The following is an 11882-nucleotide window of genomic DNA, read 5'->3' as shown; positions in this document are numbered from 1 at the left end:
GTAATGCCGCCCTCTTATAACTCTGCTATAAAATGTATTTTACCAGACAGGTAAATTACCTTTCACCTGGCCTCCATGGGAATTTTTTGTGCTTGTCAGAAAATTTTAAGAAATGTGTCATATTCTTCCTGGGAGTGTATATGAACAGATTTGAATAAGATTTAATCTTGCTAAAACGCTGTCAGTTTCACTTTAAAGGGTACAGTTGAAGTTGGAAGTTTACATACACTTTGGTTGTAGTCATTAATAATCGTTTTTCAACCACCACACAAATTTCTTGTTAACAAACTATAGTTTTGCCAAGTCGGTTAGGACATCTACTTTGTGCATGACACAAGTAATTTTTCCAACAAATGTTTACAGACAGATTATTTCACTTATAATTCACTGTATCATAATTCCAGTGGGTCAGAAGTTTACATACACTAAGTTGACTGTGCCTTTAAACAGCTTGGAAAAGTCCAGAAAATTATGTCAAATGCCTGAAGGTATCATGTTCATCTGTACAAACAATAGTATGCAAGTATGAACACCATGGGACCATGCAACCATCATACCGCTCAGGAAGGAGACGCGTTCTGTCTCCTAGAAATGAACGTACTTTGGTGCGTAAAGTGCAAATCAATCCCAGAACAACAGCAAAGGACCTTGTGAAGATGCCGGAGGAAACAGGAACAAAAGTATCTATATCCACAGTAAAACGAGTCCTATATTGACATAATCTGAAAGGCCGCTCAGCAAGGGATAAGCCACCGCTCCAAAACCGCCATAAAAGAGCCAGACTTCGGTTTGCAACTGCACATGGGGACAAAGATCGTACTTTCTGGAGAAATGTCCTCTGGTCTGATGAAACAAAAATAGGACTGTTCGGTCATAATGACCATCATTATGTTTGAAGGAAAAAGGGGGAGGCTTGCAAGCCGAAGAATACCATCCCAACCGTGAAGCAYGAGGGTGGCAGCATCATGTTGTGGGGGTGCTTTGCTGCAGCAGGGACTGGTGCACTTCAAAAAATAGATCATCATGAGGATGGAAAAATATGTGGATATATTGAAGCAACATCTCAAGACATCAGTCAGGAAGTTAAAGCTTGGTCGCAAATGGGTCTTCCAAATGGACAATGACCCCAAGCATACTTCCAAAGTCGTGGCAAAATGGTTTAAGGACAACAAAGTCAAGGTATTGGAGTGGCCATCACAATGCCCTGACCTCAATCCTATAGAACATTTATGGGCAGAACTGAAAAAGCGTGTGCGAGCTAGGAGGCTTACAAACCTGACTCAGTTACACCAGCTCTGTCAGGAGGAATGGGCCAAAATTCACCCAACTTATTGTGGGAAGCTTGTGGAAGGCTAACTGAAACGTTTGACCCAAGTTAAACAATTTAAAGGCAATGCTACCAAATACTAATTGAGTGTATGTAACCTTCTGACCCACTGGGAATGTGATGAAAGAAATAAAAGCTGAAATAAATCATTCTCTCAACTATTATTCTGACATTTCACATTCTTAAAGTAAAGTGGTAATCCTAACTGACCTAAGACAGGGAATTTTTWATAGGATTAAATGTCAGGAATTGTGAAACATTTTGTTTAAATGTATTTGGCTAAGGTGTATGCAAACTTCTGACTTCAACTGTAGGTAGCATGAGATTTTACTCACCAAAGTAACAACATAGTGTGGTCAAAGACTTATTAACTTACTTGTAGTCACAGTGTGGTTACCTATAATTCCAAAAATATTGATGTTTCTGGGTTTTGAAATATTTATTAACTTATTTTCCCATATCGTCTGAATTATCGACAATGCACTATTGTCAACGTCATATGGAGAACCGGTGCTGGCTAACGTTAGCTACTAGTCATTCTAGCATGCAATTACATTCAGGAACAAGTGTTGGCATTGGTGAGCTACTATGTACATCCTTGAAGAAACCATATAAATKAATGCAAAAAACTGCATCTCCTCTTCTCCTGTGCGTTTGTTAGTGGTAGTTAAGCGAGCGAGTGAGTGTTGTAGTAGTTTTACATCGTCCGTAGTTAGTGTTAGTTTTCATTTCAGACCCAACATCTTTTTTAAAAGCTAAATATTCCAAGGAGCTGTTTTGTTGCTCGGTGCAGTAATGCCCACAAGGAAGAGGTTACGACTAATTTGGGGCCCAAAAAGAAGAAGCTAGCTTTGAAGTGGGGCCGGTTGTCCGGTTGAAGCGAATTGGAGTAAGCGAACAGTGGGCATATCTACTGTATGTGGTGCTCATTTCACCCCGGAAATCTTAAATGGCTATAACCAGTGAAAGGCAGGATTCGGAATGAGACTTCGACTGAAACCAGGTGCTGTGGGTTAGGGTTAGATAAAGCCAGTAAATTCAATATCGGTTTTCCTCACTATATCGCTTTTAGATTAACCGAATCTCCCTCAGCCGGTGAAAAGGCTTCTCCCTCTGAAGCACCTCTCTCATTGGCTCTTCTTTGTTAGCTAACTCAGACGTCAATCGGTAAATCGCCACTCTCTCTACTTGATATATGATATCTGTTGTGTTCTGTGGGTTCCTGCCTATGCTAGACTAGTTGGTGTTGTTCTCTGGCTTACTACTTAGCTATGTCGACTAGCTGTTGGCTAGTTAGCTGGCTAGGCAGCTAACGGGCTGAAATAACTAACTTTAGCTGGCTGGCTTGTTGGATAAGATAACTGCACATACTGGTAGCATTATTTGATTACTGGTTAGATGGCGTTATGTATTTCCAAAAGTTGGGTTTACTTTAATGTAGCTGTAAGATAAGTGTTGATAGCAACTGGCTCATGCAGTGCTAACGTAATGTTAGCAGGCTGCTAGCGCTAACTTTAGCAGGCTGGTTGGCTAGCAACCATGCAGTAGATTCATAAAGCATTTGCTTGTAAGTTGGCAGAATTTTATTGAAACCAGTAGTCAAGAGTGTAAACGATTTGGTTTAATTTGAAGTTCATCTGACGTTATTTCTGTTGGAGTTTACATTATAGGAAATAGGCTGGCTTGCCCGATCCTGCATATAACGTAACACCCCGCAAAAACGTTTTCCGGCATGACTTCGGCCTTCTTCGGAATTCTCGGTTTTATGTAATAACTTGAACATTTTTTAAGTGTGGTGTAACTTTTGATGTGTATACTAATGCAAATCCATATGTTACATGTGGTTACGTTTATGCTACCTACCCTTTAAGTGAAGTGTGAAAGAATCAATAGGAACAGAGTCTGGCTGGTTTGATCGACTTTTAAACACTGTTATGTAATAGAGCACCATTGTAGTAGAGTAAAAAACGAGATCAAAGTCAGTGGCTTGAGTGTCACATTCCACAAGAAATGGAATGTACAAAACAGAATCTCTGGGCTAGGACTGTACTGGACCCATGTAATAATACATGATCAATAAACTATCCATACACTAGTGCTTACATACTGTACATGTACAGTACCTGTAGGGCTCAGTTCAATCAAATACAATCGCATAAATATTTTCAGTACTGTAAAACCTACTCCTAATAGTTTCAAATTTGATTTCGGCTAGGCGCCAGCCAAACTGAAGCATGCTGGCCTTATCCCCAGTAGCCTAGGCCCTAGGCTGACCCCAAACCTAACCCCAGCCCAGGATGACCCCAACCCTAACCCCAGCCTAGGCTGAACCCAACCCTAACCCCAGATTAGGCTGACCCCAACCCTAACCCCAGATTAGGCTGACCCCAACACTAACCCCAGATTAGGCTGACCCCAACACTAACCCCAGATTAGGCTGACCCCAACMCTAACCCCAGATTAGGCTGACCCCAACMCTAACCCCAGATTAGGCTGACCCCAACACTAACCCCAGATTAGGCTGACCCYAACACTAACCCCAGATTAGGCTGACCCTAACACTAACCCTAGCCTAGGTTGACCCTAACCCCAGATAAGGCTGAAATAAACCCCAGCCTAGGCTAACACTAACCCCAGCCTAATCTAACCCTAACCCCATATTAGGTTGACCCTAACCCCAGCCTGACCCCAACCCTAACCCCAGCCTAGGCTAAACCTAACACTAACCCCAGCCTTACCCCAAGTTAAATGAAGGTTAAATAAATAAAAGAACCAGCCTATGCTGACCCTAACCCCAGCCTAGGCTGACCCTATCCCTAACCCCATCCTAGACTGACCCTAACCCTAACACTAACCCCAGCCTAGACTGAACCCTAACACTAACCCCAGTCTAGTCTGACCCTAACCCCAGCCTAGTCTGACCCCAGCCTAGACTGAACCCTAACACTAACCCCAGCCTAGTCTGACCCTAACCCCAGTAGCATAGGCTGACCCTAACCCCAGTAGCATAGGCTGACCCTAACCCCAGTAGCCTAGGCTGGGCCCACAGGGGCAAAGACAATAAGCACCACTTCCTCTCCATAACAATGGTATTGGAAGAGAGGGGTCATGCCTGGAAATCAAGATCCCCTCATCCTCCTCAGATCAGTCATGGCACAACAGGAACACCCTTGTGATCTCTTCACAGCCAAATGGCTGTGCAGATTCTCTGGAATGTCCTAAAGCTGTGAAAAGAGGACGCCTAGCGTGGGAATTTCACTTATCATATTATTCCAAAGAATTCCAGCGCAATGAACGACAACACACTGACAGGATGTGGTTGAAGCTCTTCTTAAGAAGATGAATGAGAGATCAGCTCTGTATGTGCACACACATAGCGCCGTTTTGATTCAACTCACAACCCAAACATGAAACAAAAATGTCAGAAAAACATTCTAGTCTTTCAAAACAAAGATGATTTAAGCGTAGGGTTGAACCACAAAGATTCTCAGTGGTAGAGGGAGTAGGGCAGTTTGGGCATTTGTAAACAGTAACCTACGGTGCATTCGGGAAGTTTTCAGACCTCTTGACTTTTTCCACATTTTGTTACGTTACAGCCTTAAAATTGATTAAATTATATTTTCCTCCTCATCAATCTACACACAATACACCATAATGACGAGGCAAAAACTAGTTTTTATACATTTTTGCAAATGTATATAATAAAAAAAACGGAAATATCACATTTACATAACTATTCAGAACCTTTACTCAGTACTTTGCTGTAGCACCTTTGGCAGCAATTACAGCTTATTAATGTCTTCTTGGATATGACACCACAAGCGTGGCACACCTGTTGTTGGGGGGTTTCTCCCATTCTTCTCCGCAGATCCTCTCATGCTCTGTCAGGTTGGATGGGGAGCGTAACTGCACAGATGTTTTCAGGTCTATCCAGAGATGTTCATTCCGGTTCAAGTCCGGGCTCTGACTGGGCCACTCAAAGACATTCAGAGACTTGTCCTGAAGCCTGCGTTGTCTTGGCTGTATGCTTAGGGTCGTTGGTTGTCCTGTTGGAAGGGGAACCTTTGCTCCAGTCTGAGGTCCTGAGCGTTCTGGAGCAGGTTTTCATCAAGAATCTCTCTGTACTTTGCTCTGTTCATCTTTCCCTCGATCCTGACTAGTCTYCCAGTCCCTGCCRCTGAAAAACATCCCCACAGCATGATGCTGCCACCACMATGCTTCAATGTAGGGATGGTATTGGGCAGGTGATGAGTGGTGCCTGGTTTYCCCCAGACGTGATGCTTGGCATTTAGGCRAAASTTTCATCAGACCAGAGAATCTTTAGGTGCCTTTTGGCAAACTCSAAGCGGGCTGTCATGTGCCTTTTACTGAGGAGTGGCTTCCATCTGGCCACTCTACCATAAAGGCCTGATTGGTGGAGTGCTGCAGAGATGGTTGTCCTTCTGGAAAGTTCTCCCATCTCCACAGATTAACTCTGGAGCTCTGTCAGAATGACCATCGGGTTCCTGGTCACCTCCCTGACCAAGGCCCWTCTCCCCCAATTGCTCAGTTTGGCTGGGTGGCCATCTCTAGGAAGAGTCTTGGTGGTCCAAAATTCTTCTATTTAAGAATTAGAGGCCACTGGGTTTTTGGGGAACTTCAATGCTGCAGACATTTTTGGTACCCTTCCCCAGATCTGTGACTTGAAACAATCCTGTCTTGGAGCTCTACGGACAATTCCTTCAACCTCATGGTTTCGTTTTTGCTCTGACATGCACTGTCAACTGTGGGACCGTATATAGACAGGTGTGTGCCTTTCCAAATCATGTCCAATCAATTGAATTTACCACAGGTGGACTCCAATCAAGTTGTAGAAACATCTCAAGGATRATCAATGGAAACAGGATGCACCTGAGCTCAATTTCAAGTCTCATAGCAAAGGGTCTGAATACTTGTGTAAATAAGGTATGTCTGTTTTTATATTTAATACATTTACAAATATTTCACTTTGTCATTATAGGGAATTGTGTGTAGATTGATGAAAGCAAAAAATATTTAATTCATTTTAGAACAAGGCTGTAGCGTAAGCAAATTTGGAAAAAGTCAAGKGGTCTGAATACTTTCCGAATGCACATACAGTATGTAGATTGCTGTACGTCTCAAACCTGGCAAGCAAGGCTGACATAAACAGTAGCCTTTAATCTGCAGAGAGACATAACAATATCTAGTTCTTTGACACGTGGCCTGACTCTTTTCCCACCCATGACATGTACTTATGAATAATTTCGGCATAATCTATATAGGCTTTATAAAGTGTTTATGGAGGCTTTGTTATGAGAGTCCTGATAGTGAAAACATGACAGAGGTTTGTAGAGCTGAACAGAGCCAGAGTACATCCAGGCCTGATCTTGTTCGAATACCAGATACATTAAACCCATCTGGTTCACAATGTTCACATCTCATGTTTGTTTTGGAAATGAAAGGAATGGCAACATCCCCCTACTCTGTGCCTTGGCAAGTTTCCCCCTTTCTCTCTCTCTCCTTCAGAGTCAGTCTATTGATGGGCCTCCTATAAAGACATTGAGTCCCGATGGTACTGTTCTTTGAGAATTATAACACATGTTTCATGACAGTTTTTACATGATGTTGKGCCTTTCATAGATTGATTGACATGAGTGCCACCTAGAGGTGCCTTAAATGTGTTCTTCAGCTATACTTGCACACTGGAACAACAGAGCACAACCCCACACATACAACGTTCATAATTACAAATCAATGTTGGCACACATACATCACCATTATCATCCATCAAAGCTGAAACACTGTCAAGAAAAACAATATCGCTGCCAACTGTGAAGCGTGGTCCTGCTCAGTCTCCAAATATAGAGGGTTTCTTTCATGAGCCATCGATCGTTAACGTCCACAGCACCGTATTCCTCACCCCGTCTATCGTAACGTCCACAGACCGTATTCCTCACCCCGTCTATCGTTAACGTCCACAGCACGACATTCCTCAACCCTTATTTTTGGGCCTTGAGGAGCAGGTCACCGTAGCAACCAAATACTGGCGGAGGGGAAAACATCTTTCTCCTGCTTGGCAAAAGTCTATCCATCTTGGAGTTCTGCTAAACTCCTGAAAATGTACAAAAACAACATTCCAGAGCTAAGTGTCGGCCTTCAAGGAATTTGAGTTAAAAACAGAGGCATTCTCAGTGTCCGTAGCTATAAAAATTAAACCATCTGTTGTATGGGACTGTTGTGGATCCTTCCTTTTAAGGATGAGAGAGAGACAGAGAGGGAGACAGACAGACAGAGACAGACCCTTGATGTGACCCCACTCTCCGAGGGTGTCTCAGGGAGAGTTGGGATATGCAAAAATCACATTTACAATTCACATGTTTATAATACACACTTGTACATTTTGTGAAATAGAACAAATATAAGCACCCACYAAATTAGTATAATTAGCTTGACTTGGAGATTTAATGAGATATCCACACTGCTTTTATAGGCTTTGAAGGGTTGAATTCTAACGGAGGAAAAGTGTATCCTAAATGTTTACACAAATTTCCCATTGATTTCAAAGTAGGCTACAAAAAAAGTTAGGTCAACTCACCTCTTGTCACACCCTGACCATAGTTTGCGTTGTTTGTTTCCTTATTTTGTTTGGTCAGGGTGTGATATGAGTGGGCATTCTATGTTGTATGTCTAGTTTGTCTATTTCTATGTGTTTGGCCTGATATGGTTCTCAACCAGAGGCAGGTGTTAGTCGTTGTCTCTGATTGGGAACCATATTTAGGTAGCCTGTTTTGTATTGTGGGTGATTGTTCCTGTGTTTGTGTTCACGTTACGGGACTGTTTCGTCTTCATTCATTTTGTCGTTTCACTTTGTTGTTTTGTTCAGTGTTCTATTTCTTTATTAAAATATGGACACTTATCACGCTGCGCATTGGTCCTCCGATCCTTCCTACTATTCCTCCTCAGAAGAAGAGGAAGACGAGCGTTACACCTCTCCCACAATGAAGTCTAGTTCATACTTGTGTAGGATGGTCTCTGAGAAAGTGGAGCTCAGCTCCTGAGTTTTTGAAGTCTGACCAACCTGGGAGTACAGAGGTGGAGAGAGAAAATGCACACACACACGAAGCCCTTGGATTCAGCCTCTCTATTTGTTGAGTTGCCCCAGCGCCTGGTGCAGGAAGAGCAGGTGGACCTCCCACTGTCAAAGACAAAGACAGAGGAATGCTGACTGATACACTGTTGACTGTTCCATTACTGGCCATTGGTAGCCACTAGCGTCACACCAATTATCACTGTGATCAAACTCTCAGTTGATGTACAGTAAAGTACATGGTTACTGTTAGAAAATATACAACGGGTGGGTCTAATCCTGAATGCTGATTTATTTAAACCTCATTGCAGCCAGTGTCTTACCACCGGCTAAATCTATGATGTTAAAATGCATTTAATTGATCAGAAACAGAAGATATGACTTCATGGTTAAAACAATAATATTTAGAGGTGGGATAAGATGATATTTAGAGGTGGGATAAGATGATATTTAGAGGTGGGATAAGATGATATTTAGAGGTGGGATAAGATGGATTTAGAGGTGGGATAAGATGGATTTAGAGGTGGGATAAGATGGATTTAGAGGTGGGATAAGATGGATTTAGAGGTGGTCTTACTTTGGGAAGTGACAGCAGGTGTGTAGACACTGAAAACAGAGGCTCAGGGCTCCTCCACTGAGGAGGCAAACCCAACACACCTCCTTGACCCCCACCACCTTACCACCTGCACACTGGAACACAGGCGTGCAAACACACACACTGTTTGTATACTACACAAAATAATTCTGAAAGAGACTGATTAATTAACAATAACAGATTGAAGAAAAATAGGGAACAGTGTAGAAGAAAATAGAAGAGGCTAAAGTTTAAAAGACAACAAAAATAAACCAATGATCATCTGATATGCAGAGACCTGGCCGCTGTTGGTCGCATCGACGCTGGAAAGAGAGGTGGAGGACAAGGAGGAGAAGGAGAAGTCTAAGGTGGAATTACTGGAGCTGGTCTCTGAGCTGGCTCTGAGCCAAGAGATATGGCAGCGAAAGTAGAACTGCTTTACATCAATATCATACTGAAGTAGAGCCCTTATACCGCAATATCATACCGAGGAAGAGCAGTTACACCTCAGTATCATATCAAAATCAAATGTATTTATCTAGCCTTTCTTACATCAGCTGATATCTCTTAGTGCTGTACAGAAACCCAGCCTAAAACACCAAACAGTAAGCAATGCAGGTGTAGAAGCACGGTGGCTAGGAAAAACTCCCTAGAAAGGCCAAAACCTAGGAAGAAACCTAGAGAGGAACCAGGCTATGAGGGGTGGCCAGTCCTCTTCTGGCTGTGCCGGGTAGAGATTATAACAGAACATGGCCAAGATGTTCAAATGTTCATAAATGACCAGCATGGTCAAATAATAATAATCACAGTACTTGTCGAGGGTGCAACAAGTCAGCTTCTCAAGAGTAAATAGCCGATCATTGAGAGTATCTCTACCGCTCCTGCTGTCTCTAGAGAGTTGAAAACAGCAGGTCCGGGACAGGTAGCACGTCCGGTGAACAGGTCAGGGTTCCATTGCCGCAGGCAGAACAGTTGAAACTGGAGCAGCAGCACGGCCAGGTGGACTGGGGACAGCAAGGAGTCATCATGCCAGGTAGTCCTGAGGCATGGTCCTAGGGCTCAGGTCCTCCGAGAGAGAGAAAGAAAGAAAGAGAGAATTAGAGAGAGCATACTTAAATTCACACAGGACACCGGATAAGACAGGAGAATACTCCAGATATAACAGACTGACCCTAGCCCCCCGACACAAACTACTGCAGCATAAATACTGGAGGCTGAGASAGGAGGGGTCAGGAGACACTGGCMACATCCGATGATACCCCCAGACAGGGCCAAACAGGCAGGATATAACCCCACCCACTTTTCCAAAGCACAGCCCCCACACCAGTGATGTCTTCAACCACCAACTTACCATCCTGAGACAAGGCCGAGTATAGCCCACAAATCATACTGAGGTAGAGCCATTTAGCCTCAATATCATACTAAGGTAGAGCCATTATACTTCAGTATCATACTGAGGTAGAGCCGTTATATATCAATATTGTCACACCCTGATCCGTTTCACCTGTCTTTGTGATTGTCTCTACCCCCCTCCAGGTGTCACCCATCTTCCCCTGTGTATTTATACCTGTGTTCTCTGTTTGTCTGTTGCCAGTTCGTAAAACCTACCCGTGTATGTTTCCCTGCTCCTGCCTGTTTTCATGCTCCTGTTTTCTAGTCCGTCCCGGTTTTGACCATCCTGCCTGCCCTGAACCTGAGACTGCCTGCCGTTTTGTACCTTAACCCACCGTTCTGGATTATTGACCCCTGCCTGCCCTGACCCTGAGACCGCCTGCCGTTCTGGTCCCTTTACACCCTTTCTGGAATACTGACCCCTGCCTGCCTTGACCTGTCATTTGCCTGCTCCTGTGGTTGCAATAAACTCTTGTTACTTCTACACTGTCTGCATCTGGGTCTAAACGTGATAAATATCCTTCTGAGGAAGAGCTGTTATACCTCAATATCATACCGAGGTAGAGCCGTTATACCAGAATATCATACCGAGGTAGAGCCGTTATATATCATACCGAAGTAGAGCCGTTATACCAGAATATCATACAAAGGTAGAGCCATTATACCTAAATATCATACTGGGGTAGAGCAGTTATATCTCAATATCATACTGCGGTAGAGCCGTTATATATCATACCGAAGTAGAGCAGTTATACCTCAATATCATACTGAGGTAGAGCCATTATACCTCAATATCATACTGGGGTAGAGCAGTTGTTGCTCAATATCATACTGAAGTATAACCGTAATACCTCAGTATTATGCTGAGGTAGAACCGTTATACCTCAATATGATACATTGAGGTAGAAGTAATAGCAGTGGAAGTAAATGGGTAGTTGTAATTGAGAAAAATGGAGTTAAAAAAAAATACTGACCTGAACAAGTTACGTGTACAGAACTCCAGTAAGGATTCTGGTCACATAAAGTATACAAAAAATACAGGGGGAGGTCCACCCAGGTCTTACCTAGTGTGCATAGACAGATTAAATACTACGGGTTATGTATGCCCGCAGGCCTCTTGCCTAAACACTCCCATGGTGTGTTCCCCTTCCCCCCTGGGAACAAATGAAACAGAATAATTTACCAATAATGTAAGTGAACAATTTCAATAACACTAAGTCCTATTGGCATACACATACCTCTGAAGGAGCAGCTACAAACTAATATCAACAAAACTTTCACTGACCAACAACCAACACAGGACATTAAAAGAAGCTCTTTTCTCTGAAAGGAACACTGGCTTTTATCAAGCTGGAGAAGGAGTTGGTAATGAAGAGACAGCTGTATCCCCTGACGAGAGGGAGGGGTCAGAACTCCAATCAGCGATGGGGCCGACCAATCAGCTGCTTCAGGAATCCAGGAAGCCATTTCCTGAAATGCACACACATACAAACCCACAGCAA

Source organism: Salvelinus sp. IW2-2015, linkage group LG19 (assembly GCF_002910315.2).
Source record: "Salvelinus sp. IW2-2015 linkage group LG19, ASM291031v2, whole genome shotgun sequence".
Lineage (NCBI taxonomy): Eukaryota > Metazoa > Chordata > Actinopteri > Salmoniformes > Salmonidae > Salvelinus > Salvelinus sp. IW2-2015.
Note: the sequence above shows the minus strand (reverse complement) of the source record.